Source organism: Arachis duranensis, chromosome 6 (genome assembly GCF_000817695.3).
Source record: "Arachis duranensis cultivar V14167 chromosome 6, aradu.V14167.gnm2.J7QH, whole genome shotgun sequence".
Lineage (NCBI taxonomy): Eukaryota > Viridiplantae > Streptophyta > Magnoliopsida > Fabales > Fabaceae > Arachis > Arachis duranensis.
Window position 1 is genome coordinate 60,320,576 of NC_029777.3, and position 13,096 is coordinate 60,333,671.

Sequence of the window (13,096 nt, forward strand, 5' to 3'; positions counted from 1 at the left end):
GAGCATCAAGAGCATTCCATTGATACAAGGATTTATACCGGTTTGAAATTTCACACAAATAATTCTGTTGATAGCATAGTCCAAACCGATAATCGATCCTCACATCAACTTTTAATTGTTTTGGTTGTCACAAGTACAAACCCCAATGAAAATTTACCGAAGTATTTAAACCTCGGGTTGTCTCACAAGAAATTGGAATGAAATGATCAATTATTGGCTATGAAGGAACAAGGGGGTTTGATTGATAAAAGGGCAAGAAACTAAAGAAAGAAATTAATAAAGAGAGACATTCATGGCAAGGATTGAGAATATAGGCTTTCTATCCTAGTCACTAATAACAATAATTACAAGAGCTTATCTTATTTTGTCAACTCCAACAATGGAAGAAGGTGTAATGTTATTTTCCATGAGAAAAAGTCAAATAAGACTAGTTAATCTCAATCCAAAAGTCCTAATCAACTTACTAACTGGATTACCAAGAGATTAGAGTCAATGGAAATAATATTAACTAACAACTCGAGATTACCAATCTAAATTGGGTATTCATGACTCGAAAGAACCTAATTCCTCTTCCCAAGCCAAGAATGCTCAAAAAGTTACTCTAACATCCAACCAAGCATTTTGTCAAACACTTTGAAGGCATAAAAGCATAGCATAATAAATTGCAAGGAAAGATAAAATCTAACAACTACCAATTACAAGGAAAAAATAATAACAACTCAAATCAACAATAAAAGAACATCAAACATCAATTGCACTAAAGGAGATCCAAATCCAACATGAGCATTCATAAACATAAAGAGAAGCATAAAAAGAAATTAACACTATAAACTATGAGAATGAAATTGTAGAAGCAAGAAATTGTAAAGGAAACAAGATGAAAACAACAATTGAACCCTAGATCTAAGATGCAAAGTACCCTAGAACACTAATTCTAGAGAGAAGAGGGAGCTTCTCTCTCTAGAAAACAAACCTACATGATGCTATCCCAAAACTAATTACTCACCACTTTGACCAAGCTTGAATTCTGTATTAAATAGCCTCAGAAACGAGTTGAATTTGGGCCTGCAAATCTTCAACTCATGTATCCGCGTGGCTGACGCGTGCGCGTAGACCTCGATTCTCCAAATGCTCATTTCTTCATGAATTATCTACTTTTCATGCTTTTCTCTTCACTTCTTCCATCCAATACTTACCTTATGATTCTGAAATAACTCACCAAACAGATCAAGGCATCGAATGGAATTAAGGTGAATTAAAATTGCCAATTTTAAGGCCTAAAAAGCATGTTTTTACACTTAAGCACAAATTAAGGGAGAATTACAAAAGCATGCTATTTCATTGAATAAATGTGAGATAAATTGATAAAATTCCCCAAATTAGGCACAAGATAAACCATAAAATTTGGATTTATCAAACCTCCCCACACTTAAACCAAGCATGTCCTCATGCTAAACTCAAGAAAGAAACAAAGAGTATCAACATTTAATCAATGCAAGCTATTTAAATGCAACTACCTACATGCAACTATCTAAATGAATCCAACTACTTGGTCAAAATAAATTAATTCCCAAGAATACATATATAGTACAAGGGCTAAGGCAATAGCAATCAAAGCAAACCCACAATTGAATTGAGTTATTAGAATGATTTTACAAACTTACAAGAAAGAAATGATCATAGGTGAAAACATGTAATGGAGCAATCGAACCCTCGCCGGATGTGTATCCGCTCTAATCACTCAAGTGTATAGGGTCAATTTACTCATTTCTCCTTTAATCAAGCTTTCTAAGATTTGTTTTTCATCTAACAATCAACACTTATTCAATGTGTGCATACAAATATCATGAGGGCTTTCCATAAGTTGTAATGGGGCTAGGGTAAAGGTAAGGTTATATATGGTCAAGTGAGCTTAAAATTTGAATCTTTAACTAGCCTAAGCTCTCACCTAACCTACATAACAACCTATACAACTCAAAGCAAATTTAACTACCCATTTCTCACTTTTCCTACACATTCATGCATTTTCTTTTTTATCACAACTCATATGCATTGTTATTGTTACTTTACTTTGGGGCATTTTGTCCCCTTTTTATTATTTCCTTTTTCTCTTTTATTTTTTTCTTTCTCATGTTTTTTAAAACTAAAATATATACAGAAGAGTGTCAATGCATATGGTTTAAGTGTTTGATGCATGAGCATGTACCTAATTCCCAAGATTTTCAACAAAAGTACAAAAATCCACTTTTACCTCAACCAAAGTTCCCAAACTTCCCCACACTTAGATGATACACACTCTTACTAGTCTAAGCTAATCAAAGATCTAAATAAAGGATATTTATTATTATTTTTTTCACTTTGGGTTAATGATGTGCTAAAATTAAGAACAAAAGGGGATTGAAATAGGCTAAAAGTTGGTTAACAAAGGGATATAAAAGGGTAGGCTATTTGGGTAAGTGAGCTTAATAAAAAGATGGCCTCAATCATATAAATGCATAAATACATCAAACAATGGACATAAAGAATCAAACAAATAATAGATTGCAATCATAAAGAGAGAATAACACACACAAGAATGAAAATAGTGGTTAAATGGTGTAACCACACAATTAGGCTCAAAACACACATGCTTATATGTTCTTAGCTCAAAAACATGTTCCACAATAATAACAACTCAAATCAACAATAAAAGAACATCAAACATCAATTGCACTAAATGAGATCCAAATCCAACATGAGCATTCATAAACATAAAGAGAAGCACAAAGAGAAATTAACACTATAAACTATGAGAATGAAACTGTAGAAGCAAGAAATTGTTAAGGAAACAAGATAAAAACAACAATTGAACCCTAGATCTAAGATGCAAAGTACCCTAGAACACTAATTCTAGAGAGAAGAGGGAGCTTCTCTCTCTAGAAAACAAACATACATGATGCTATCCTAAAACTAATTACTCCCCCCTTTGACCAAGCTTGAATTTTGCATGAAATAGCCTCAGAAACGAGTTGGATTTGGGTCTGCAAATCTTCAACTCATGCATACGCGTGGCTGACGCCTGCGCGTAGACCTCGATTCTCCAAATGCTCATTTTTTCATGAATTATCCACTTTGCATGCTTTTCTCTTCACTTCTTCCATCCTATACTTACCTTGTGATCCTAAAATCACTCAACAAACAGATCAAGGCATCGAATGGAATTAAGGTGAATTAAAATTGCCAATTTTAAGGCCTAAAAAGCATGTTTTTACACTTAAGCACAAATTAAGGGAGAATTACAAAACCACGCTATTTCATTAAATAAATGTGAGATAAGTTGATAAAATCCCCCCAATTAAGCACAAGATAAACCTCAAAATTGGGGTTTATCATCCATCACCTTCAATGAAATAAGAGAAGATGAAGGATCTATTAGAGAAGATCAAAGGGCTTTAAGGGAAGAACAAAAGAGGCAAAGGAGTGATATTGAAGAGATCAAGCATCACATTGGATCCTCAAGAAAGAGCACAAGCCGCCACCATTAAAGGTGGATTCATTCTCTTTTACATCCTTTCCCTTTTATTATTTTTTATTTTCGGTTATGTATTGTCTGTTCTCTTGTTCTTGTTGCATGGCCATTTGCATTGATGTATTAAAAATGTAGAATGCTCCATATAACTCTCACCTTGCTTAAAAGAAATTTTTATTTGACAAGAATTGAGAGATACTTGAATTTCAAGTTTAAAATAAGAATAGTTCAATTATTTCGATGTGGTGGCATTGCTTTCATTTTTTGAATGTATGAATAAACAATGCATATTTGAAGTTGGAATTTTAGAATATTGGCTCTTGAAAGAATGATGAAAAAGGAAAAGTATTGGTAATCTGAATAAACCAAAAAATGATTCTTGAAGCAAGAAAAAGCAGCAAAAAGAAAAAGAAAAAGCATATTGCAAAAGAAAAAATAATATATGCATGCGAAAAAGAAAAACAATGGTGAAAAAAATAAAAAGCTGAAAAATCCATTACTGCCAAAAAATGTAGGAAAAGGAGGGCAGATTGAAAAAGCCAATAACCCTTTAAACCAAAAGACAAGGGTAAAAGGATCGAAGGCTTTTAGGATCAGTGGATAGGAGGGCCTAAAGGAATAAAATCATGGCCTAAGCAGCTCAACCAAGCTGTCCCTAACCATGTGCTTGTGGTGTGAAGGTGTCAAGTGAAAAGCTTGAGACTATGTGGTTAAAGTCGTGATCCAAAGCAAAAAGAGTGTGCTTAAGAACTCTGGACACCTCTATCTGGGGATTCTAGCAAAGTTGAATCACAATCCAAAAGGGTTCACCCAGTTAAAGTGTTTGTGGCATCTATGTATCCGGTGGTAATACTGGAAACCAAAGTGCTTAGGGTCATGGCCAAGACTCTGAAAGATGTGTTCAAAAATAATAAAAAACTGAACTAGGAGTGTCAATAATATCATCTAGATTTTAAATTCCCAAAGATGCTAACCATTCTGAGTTTCAACGGATAGTGAGATGTCAAAACTATCAGAAGCAAAAAGCTACTTAGTCCCGCTCATCTGATTGTAACTAAGCTTCATTGGAAACTTAGAGATTTATTGTATCTTACTCTTCTTTTTATCGTACTGTGTTTTTAGTTGCTTGGGGACAAGCAACAGTTTAAGTTTGGTGTTGTGATGAGAGGATATTTTATACACTTTTTGGCATCATTTTCATATAGTTTTTTAGCATGTTTTGTTTAGTTTTTATTAAGTTTTTATAGGTTTTAGCATTAAATTCACATTTTTGTATTCTACTATGAGATTGTGTTTTTTTGTACAATTTCAAATTTTTTCTGGCTGAAATTGAGGAGCTGGAGCAAAAGTCTAATTCAGAGATAGAGAAAGCACTATAGATGCTGTCCGGATCTGATCTCCTTGCACTCGAAAGAGCTTCCCTGTAGCTACAAAAGTCCAAATAAAGCAATTTCAATGGATGTGGAAAGCTGACTTCCAAAGCTTTCTAGTAATGTATAATAGTTTATACTTTGTTTCAAATTGAAAGGCCCGAAACTGGCGTCCAACGCCAGCCTCCTACCCCCTTCCAAGAGTCCAGCGCCCAAGGAGCAGAGACCAGCGTCCAAACGTCCCAAGATGACCCCCTAGCCAGAGTTCAACACCCTAGAGGCCTCAGAGCATGTAGATATCATTAAAGCTCAACCCAAACACTCACCAAGTGAGCCCTAGAAGTGGATTTTAGCACTAAAAAGATTGTTTTACCCTTACTAGTCATTAGTTTAGTATTTAAAGTAGAAGATCACTCTTTGTTAAGAGAGCTTCACCCATCATTCAACATATTTCATTTTACACATTATATTTTCCTATCAGTATAAGTTTCTAAACCTCCTAGGTTGAGGGGAGGAGCCCTGCTGAGTCCTATGAATTAATAAAAGTATTACTATTTCTCTTTGATCTGTGTTTGATTTAATTCTAAGATGTATACTCGTTCCTTAACATGGTGAATAGGATGATCAGTGACAATCAGCTTTGTTCATCATATTAGGACCACGTACCTGACAACCACCCGTGTCTACTTGGGTTCGTGTGAATACGTGACTAGAAAGTGCGAACTGCCATCTTGATTATACATCTCTCAGACGGCTAATCCAAAACTTCATTGGAGACTTCTCGAGACACCAGTTCGTCGATTTTCAGGGAGATTAGGGTCTCTTTGGTAGAGGCTAGAACCCAAAGAAACAACATTCTCTAATCCAGAAGATCCGACCTTGTCTATGGCGTTTTGAGTAGGATCGTCAAGAGAATGAACTGCTAGAGATTTACTGTTCTTCAGATTGGATGACCAATGCGGCGATGAAATGGTTTGACAGCCTCCCCCTAGATCGGTCACCAGCTTCAATGATCTCTCACGTAAATTCCTTATGCAATTTTCAATTCAGAAGGATAAAGTCAATTCAGAAGGATAAAACAGGAGGTCGGAGAACACCTGAGGGATTACATGGAAAGGTTCAATAAAGCGTGTTTGGAAATCCAAGATTTACCTACTAAATCAGCTGTCGTTTCTCGATCGTGTCGGAATAAGATCCATTGATCCTTTTCCGCACTGTCACTGCGCCCCACAGTTGCGAGTTTGAAGCTCGTCACAGTCATCCCATCCTAGATCCTACTCGGAATACCACAAACAAGGTTTAGACTTTCCGGATCTCCAGAATGCCGCCCATTTGATTCTAGCTTATACCACGAAGACTCTGATTGCACGGAATGGAAGCTCTGTTGTCAAGAGAGGCAACCATGCATCGTGAACCAGGAGGCCAAGAGATACACGCTCAAGCTATAGCATGTAGAACGAAAGTGGTTGTCAAGCACGCGTTCATAAGGGAGAATGATGATGAATGTCACGGATCATCACATTCATCAGGTTGAAGTGCGAGTGAATATCTTAGAATAAGAATAAGCTTGAATTGAATAGAAGAACAATAGTACTTTGCATTAATTCATGAGGAACAGCAGAGCTCCACACCTTAATCTATGGTGTGTAGAAACTCCACCGTTGAAAATACATAAGTGATAATGGTGTTCATTGGTTTCGGCCCCAGAGGGGGAACCAGAATAACCAAGACGACTAATACAATAGAGAAAAGTTATATTTATAATGAACTAGTAACCTAGGGGTTACAAAAATAAGTAAATGATGCAGAAATCCACTTCCAGGGCCCACTTGGTGTGTGCTTGGGTTGAGCATTGAAGCTTTCACGTGCATAGGCTTTTTTTGGAGTTAAACGCCAGCTCTGGTTCCAGTTTGGGCGTTTAACTCCAGGTTTTATGCTAGTTTGGGCGTTTTACGCCAGAATTTTTATGCTGAAATGGAACGCCAGTTTGGGCCATCAAATCTCGAGCAAAGTATGAACTATTATAAATTTCTGGAAAGCTCAAGATGTCTAATTTCAAACGCAATTGAGACCACTACAATTGGGCTTTTGAAGCTATAGAAAAACCATTTTGAGTGCAGGGAAGTCAGAATCCAACAACATCTGTAGTCCTTTTTCAGCCTTTGAATCAGATTTTTGCTTAGGTCCCTCAATTTCAGCCAGAAAATACCTGAAATCACAGAAAAAGACACAAACTCATAGTAAATTCCAGAAATGTGATTTTTGCATAAAATCTAATAAAAATATACTAAAAACTAACTAAATCATACTAAAAACTACCTAAAAACAATGACAAAAAAGCGTATAAATTATCCGCTCATCACAAGACCAAACTTAAATTGTTGCTTGTCCTCAAGCAACTGAAAACAAAATAGAATAAAAAGAAGAGAATATACAATGGATCTCACAATATCAATGAAACTTAGTCCCAATTAGATGAGCGGGGCTAGTAGCTTTTTGCTTCTGAACAGTTTTGGCATCTCACTTTATCCATTGAAATTCAGAATGATTGGCATCTATAGGAACTCAGAATTTGGATAGTGATATTAATTCTCCTAGTTCAGTATGTTGATTCTTAAACACAGCTACTTTATGAGTCTTGGCCGTGACCCTAAGCACTTTGTTTTCCAGTATTACCACCAGATACATAAATGCCACAGACACATAACTGGGTGAACCTTTTCAGATTGTGACTCAGCTTTGCTAAAGTCCCCAGTTAGAGGTGTCTAGAGTTCTTAAGCATACTCTTTTGCTTTGGATCACGACTTTATCCACTCAGTCTAAAGCTTTTCACTTAGACCTTCAAGACACAAGCACATGGTTAGGGACAACTTGGTTTAGCCACTTAGGCCAGGATTTTATTCCTTTAGGCCCTCCTATCCATTAATGCTCAAAGCCTTGGATCTTCTTTACCCTTGCCTTTTGGTTTAAAGGACTATTGGCTTTTTCTGCTTGCTTTTTCTTTGTCTTTATTTTTCTTTTCCGCCATTTTTTCTCTCTTTTTTTTCGCTACTTTTTTCTTTTTCACTGCTGTTTCTTGCTTCAAGAATCAATTTCATGATTTTTCATATTATCAATAACATTTTTCTTTGTTCATCATTCTTTCAAGAGATAACAATTTTAACATTCATAAACTTCACTATCAAAAATATGCACTGTTCAAGCATTCATTCAGAACACAAAAAGTATTGCTACCACATCAAAATAATTACACTAATTTCAAGATAAAATTTGGAATTCAAGTACTTCTTGTTCTTTTGTAATTAGGCACATTTTTCATTTAAGAAAGGTGAAGGATTCATGGAACTATTCATAGCTTTAAGACATAGATACTAGACACTAATGATCATGTAGTGAAGACACAAACATAGATAACACAAAAAGCATAAAAATTGAAAAACAGAAAAATAAGAACAAGGAGATCAAAGAACGGGTCCACCTCAGTGATGGCGGCTAGTTCTTCCTCTTGAATATCCAATGGAACACTTGAGCTCCTCTATATTTCTTCCTTGCCTTTGTTGCTCTTCCCTCAAAGCTATTTGATCCTCTCTAATTTCATGGAGAATAATGGAGTGCTCTTGGTGCTCCATCCTTAATTGCTCCATATTGGAACTCAAATCTCCCAAAGAGGTGTTGAGTTGCTCCCAATAGTTGTGTGGAGGAAAATGCATCCCTTGAGGCATCTCAGGGATTTCTTGATGAGTGACTTCCTCATGCTCTTGTTGAGGTCCATGAGTGGGCTCTCTTGTTTGCTCCATCCTCTTTTCAGTGATGGGCTTGTCCTCTTCAATGAGGATGTCCTCCTCTATGACAATTCCAGCTAAATTGCATAGGTGACAAATGAGATGAGGGAAGGCTAACCTTGCTAAAGTGGAAGGTTTGTCAGCAACCTTGTATAGTTCTAGAGGTATGATCTCATGAACTTCTACTTCCTCTCCAATCATGATACTATGGATCATGATAGCCCGATCCACAGTTACTTCGGATCGGTTGCTAGTAGGAATGATGGATCATTGGATGAACTCCAACCATCCTCTAGCCACATGCTTAAGGTCAACCCTTCTTAGTTAAATCGGCTTGCCTTTTGAGTCTCTCTTCAATTGAGCTCCTTCTACACATATGTCCATGAGGACTTGGTCCAACCTTTGATCAAAGTTGACCCTTTTAGTGTAGGGGTGTGCATCTCATTGCATCATTGGCAAGTTGAATGCCAACCTTACATTTTCCGGACTGAAATCTAAGTATTTCCTTTGAACCATTATAAGCCAATTCTTTGGGATCAAGGTTCATACTTTGATCATGGTTATTAGTGATGCATGCATTAGCCTAGAACTCTTGAACCATTAAGATTCTGACTTGTTGAATGGGGTTGGTGAGAACTTCCTAACCTCTTCTTCGAATCTCATATTGGATCTCCGGATACTCATTCCTTTTGAGCATGAAAGGGACCTCAGGGATCACCTTTTTCTTGCCACAACTTCATAGAAATGGTCTTGATGGACCTTTGAGATGAATCTCTCCATCTCCCATGACTCGGAGGTGGAAGCTTTTGCCTTCCCTTTCCTCTTCCTAGAGGTTTCTCCGGCCTTATATGCCATAAATGGTTATCGAAAAACAAAAAGCAACGCTTTTACCATACGAAACTTAAAAGGTTTCCTCGTCCACGGGCAAAAGAAAAAAGAAGGGACGGAGAAAAAGAAGAAATGGAAGAGAAGGAAGGTGAAGAATGGTTCGGCCAAGAGAGGAAAGAAGTGTTTATGATGTGTGAAAATGAAGGAGGGATGAGGGGTTCATATAGAATGGGAGAGAGTGTTTCCATGTGTGAAGGTTGGGTTTGGGAGGGAAAGTTTTGAATTTCGAAAGGTGGGGTAGGTGGGATTTTTGGGGAAGAGTAGGTAGATGTGAGTGGTGAAGAGGTGATGGGGAAGAGAGATGGAGGTGATGGGTGAGGGGTATTTGGGGAAGGGTGATATGGGGAGGTGTGAAGAAGAGAGAGAGTGAGTTGAGGTAGGTGGAGATCTTTTGGGGTCCACAGATCCTGAGGTGTCAAGAATTTCTCATTCCTGCACCATTTTGGCGTGTAAACGCCCTCATAGTGCCAATCCTGGCGTTAAACGCCAGCTTTTCTTCCTTTTCTGACGTTGAACGCCAACTTGGTGCCCTTTTCTGGCGTTAAATGCTAGTCTGGTGCCCTTTTCTAGTGTTAAAAGCCCAGAATAGTGCCAGACTGGGCGTTTAACGCCCATTCTGCAACCCTTAATGGCGTTTGTAAGCTCCTCCTCCAGGGTGTGCTATTTTTAATGCTGTTTTTGAGTTTGCTTTGAATTTTGTAGTTGTTTTTGTGACTCTACATGATCATCAACCTAAAGAAAACATAAAATGACAATGGAAAATGGAAATTTATCATAGATAAATAAAGATTAGGTTGCCTCCCAATAAGTGCTTCTTTAATGTCAATAGCTTGACAGTGAGCTCTCATGGAACTTCACAGATATTCAGAGCATGGTTGGGGCCTCCCAACACCAAACTTAGAGTTTGAATGTGGGGGCTCTATTTGACTCTGTATTAAGAGAAGCTTTTCATGCTTCTTCTCCATGTGTACAGAAGGAGATCCTTGAACCTTAAACACAAGGTCATCCTCATTCACTTGAAGGACAAACTCTCCTCTGTCAACATCAATCACAGCTTTTGCTGTGGCTAGAAAGGGTCCTCCATGGATGATGGATTCATCCTTATTTTTCCCAGTGTCCAGGATTTTAAAGTTAGCAGGGATGTAAAGGCCTTCAACCTTCACTAAGACATCCTCTACAATCCATAAGCCTGTTTCCTTGAATTGTCTGCCATCTCTAGTGAGATTCTTGCAGCTTGTACCTCAAAGATCCCTAGTTTCTCCATTACAGAGAGTGGCATGAGGTTTACACTTGACCCCAGGTCACATAGAGCCTTCTCAAAGATCATGGTGCCAATGGTGCAAGGTATTAAAAACCTTTCGGGATCTAGTTTCTTTTGAGGTATCTTCAGCTGAGCCAAGGTGTTTAGTTCATTAATGAGCAATGGAGGTTCATCCTCCCAAATCTCATTACCAAATAATTTGGCATTCAGCATCATAATTGCTCCAAGGTACTTAGCAACTTGCTCTTTAGTAATATCTTCATCCTCTTCAGAGGAAGAATACTCATCAAAGCTCATGAATGGCAGAAGTAAGTTCAATAGAATCTCTATGGTCTCTGTATGAGTCTCATATTCCCTTGGTTCCTCAGAGGGGAACTCCCTAGTGGTCAGTGGACGTCCCATGAGGTCTTTCTCACGGGGAATCACTGCCTTTCCTTCCTCCACAGGTTCGGCCATGTTGGACGTGTGGATGGCCTTGCACTCTCTTTTTGGATTCTCTTATGTGTTGCTTGGGAGAGTGCTTACAGGAGTTTCAATAACTCTCTTACTCAGCTGACCCACTTGTGCCTCCAAATTTCTAATGGAAGATCTTGTTTCATTCATGAAACTTAGTGTGGTCTTAGATATATCAGAGACTATGGTTGCTAAGCCAGAACAACTCTACTCAGAGGTCTCTGTCTGTTGCTGGGAAGATGATGGAAAAGGTTTGCTATTGCTAAACCTATTTCTCCCACCATTATTGTTATTGAAGCCTTGTTGAGACTTCTGTTGATCCTTCCATGAGAAATTTGGGTGATTCCTCTATGAAGAATTGTAGGTGTTTCCATAGGGTTCTCCCATGTAATTCACCTCTTCCATTGCAGGATTCTCAGGGTCATAAGCTTCTCCTTCAGAGGAGGCTTCTTTAGCACTGCCAGATGCAGCTTGCAATCCAGTCAGATTTTGAGAAATTATATTGACTTGCTGAGTCAATATTTTGTTCTGAGCCAGTATGGAGTTCATAGTATCAATTTCAAGAACTCCTTTCTTCTGAGTTGTCCCATTGCTCACAGGATTTCTTTCAGAAGTGTACATGAACTGGTTATTTGCAACTATTTCAATGAGTTCATGGGTTTCTACATGCATTTTCTTTAGATGAATAGATCCGCCTGCAGAATGGTCCAATGACATCTTGGATAACTCAGACAGACCATCATAGAAGATACCTATGATACTCCATTCTGAAAGCATGTCAGGGGGACACCTTCTGATCAATTGCTTATATCTTTCCCAAGCTTCATAGAGGGATTCACCTACCTTCTGTTTGAAGGTTTGAACTTCCACTCTAAGCTTACTCATCTTTTGAGGTGGAAAGAATTTAGCTAAGAAGGCATTGACTAGCTTTTCCCAAGAGTTTAGGCTGTCTCTAGGTTGTGAGTTCAACCATATACTAGCTCTGTCTCTTATAGTAAAAGGGAAAAGCATAAGTTTGTAGACCTCGGGATCAACTCCATTGGTCTTAACAGTGTCATAGATTTGCAAAAATTCTGCCAAGAACTGATGAGGTTCTTCCAATGGAAGTCCATGAAACTTGCAATTCTGTTGCATCAGAGAAACTAATTGAGGCTTAAGCTCAAAGTTGTTTGCTCAAATGGCAGGGATAGATATGCTTCTCCCATAGAAGTAAGGAGTAGGTGCAGTAAAGTCACCAAGCACCTTCCTTGCATTGTTGGCATTGTTGTTATTTTCGGCTGCCATGTCTTCTTCTTTTTCGAAAATTTCTGTCAGGTCCTCTCCAGAGAGTTGTGCTTTAGCTTCTCTTAACTTCCTCTTCAGAGTCCTTTCAGGTTCGGGATCAGCTTCAACAATAATGCCTTTATCTTTGTTCCTACACATATGAAAGAGAAGAAAACAAATAAAGTATAGAATCCTCTATGTCACAGTATAGAGATTCCTTGATGTGTCAGAGGAAAAGAAGAATAGAAGGATGAGGTAGATAAAGAAGAATTCGAACATATAAAGAGGGGAGAATGTTCGAATTATTAAGAGAGGAGGAGTGTTAATGATTAAATAGAAAGAGATGAGAGAGGGAATTTTCGAAAATTTTAAAATTAAAATAATTGGTTAATTAAAAAGATTTTTGAAAAAGTGGTTAGGTGGTTTTGAAAAAGATAAGAAATAGTGATTAGTTGAAAAAGATTTGGAAATAATTTTGAAAAGATAAGAAATTAGAAAAACAAAAAGAGTTTGAAATCAAATTAAAAGAGATGTGATTGAAAAAAATTGATTTTTAAAAAGATATGATTGA

At 37.6% G+C, this 13,096-nt stretch overlaps 1 non-coding gene across 1 annotated transcript; it reads left to right on the top strand.

Annotated features, from left to right (window-relative positions):
* Positions 1-12,033: 12,033 nt before the first annotated feature.
* Positions 12,034-12,141, top strand: LOC127740258 (small nucleolar RNA R71). The gene has a single exon (XR_008000938.1). It is a non-coding gene; the product is annotated as a small nucleolar RNA R71 (small nucleolar RNA).
* Positions 12,142-13,096: the final 955 nt, after the last annotated feature.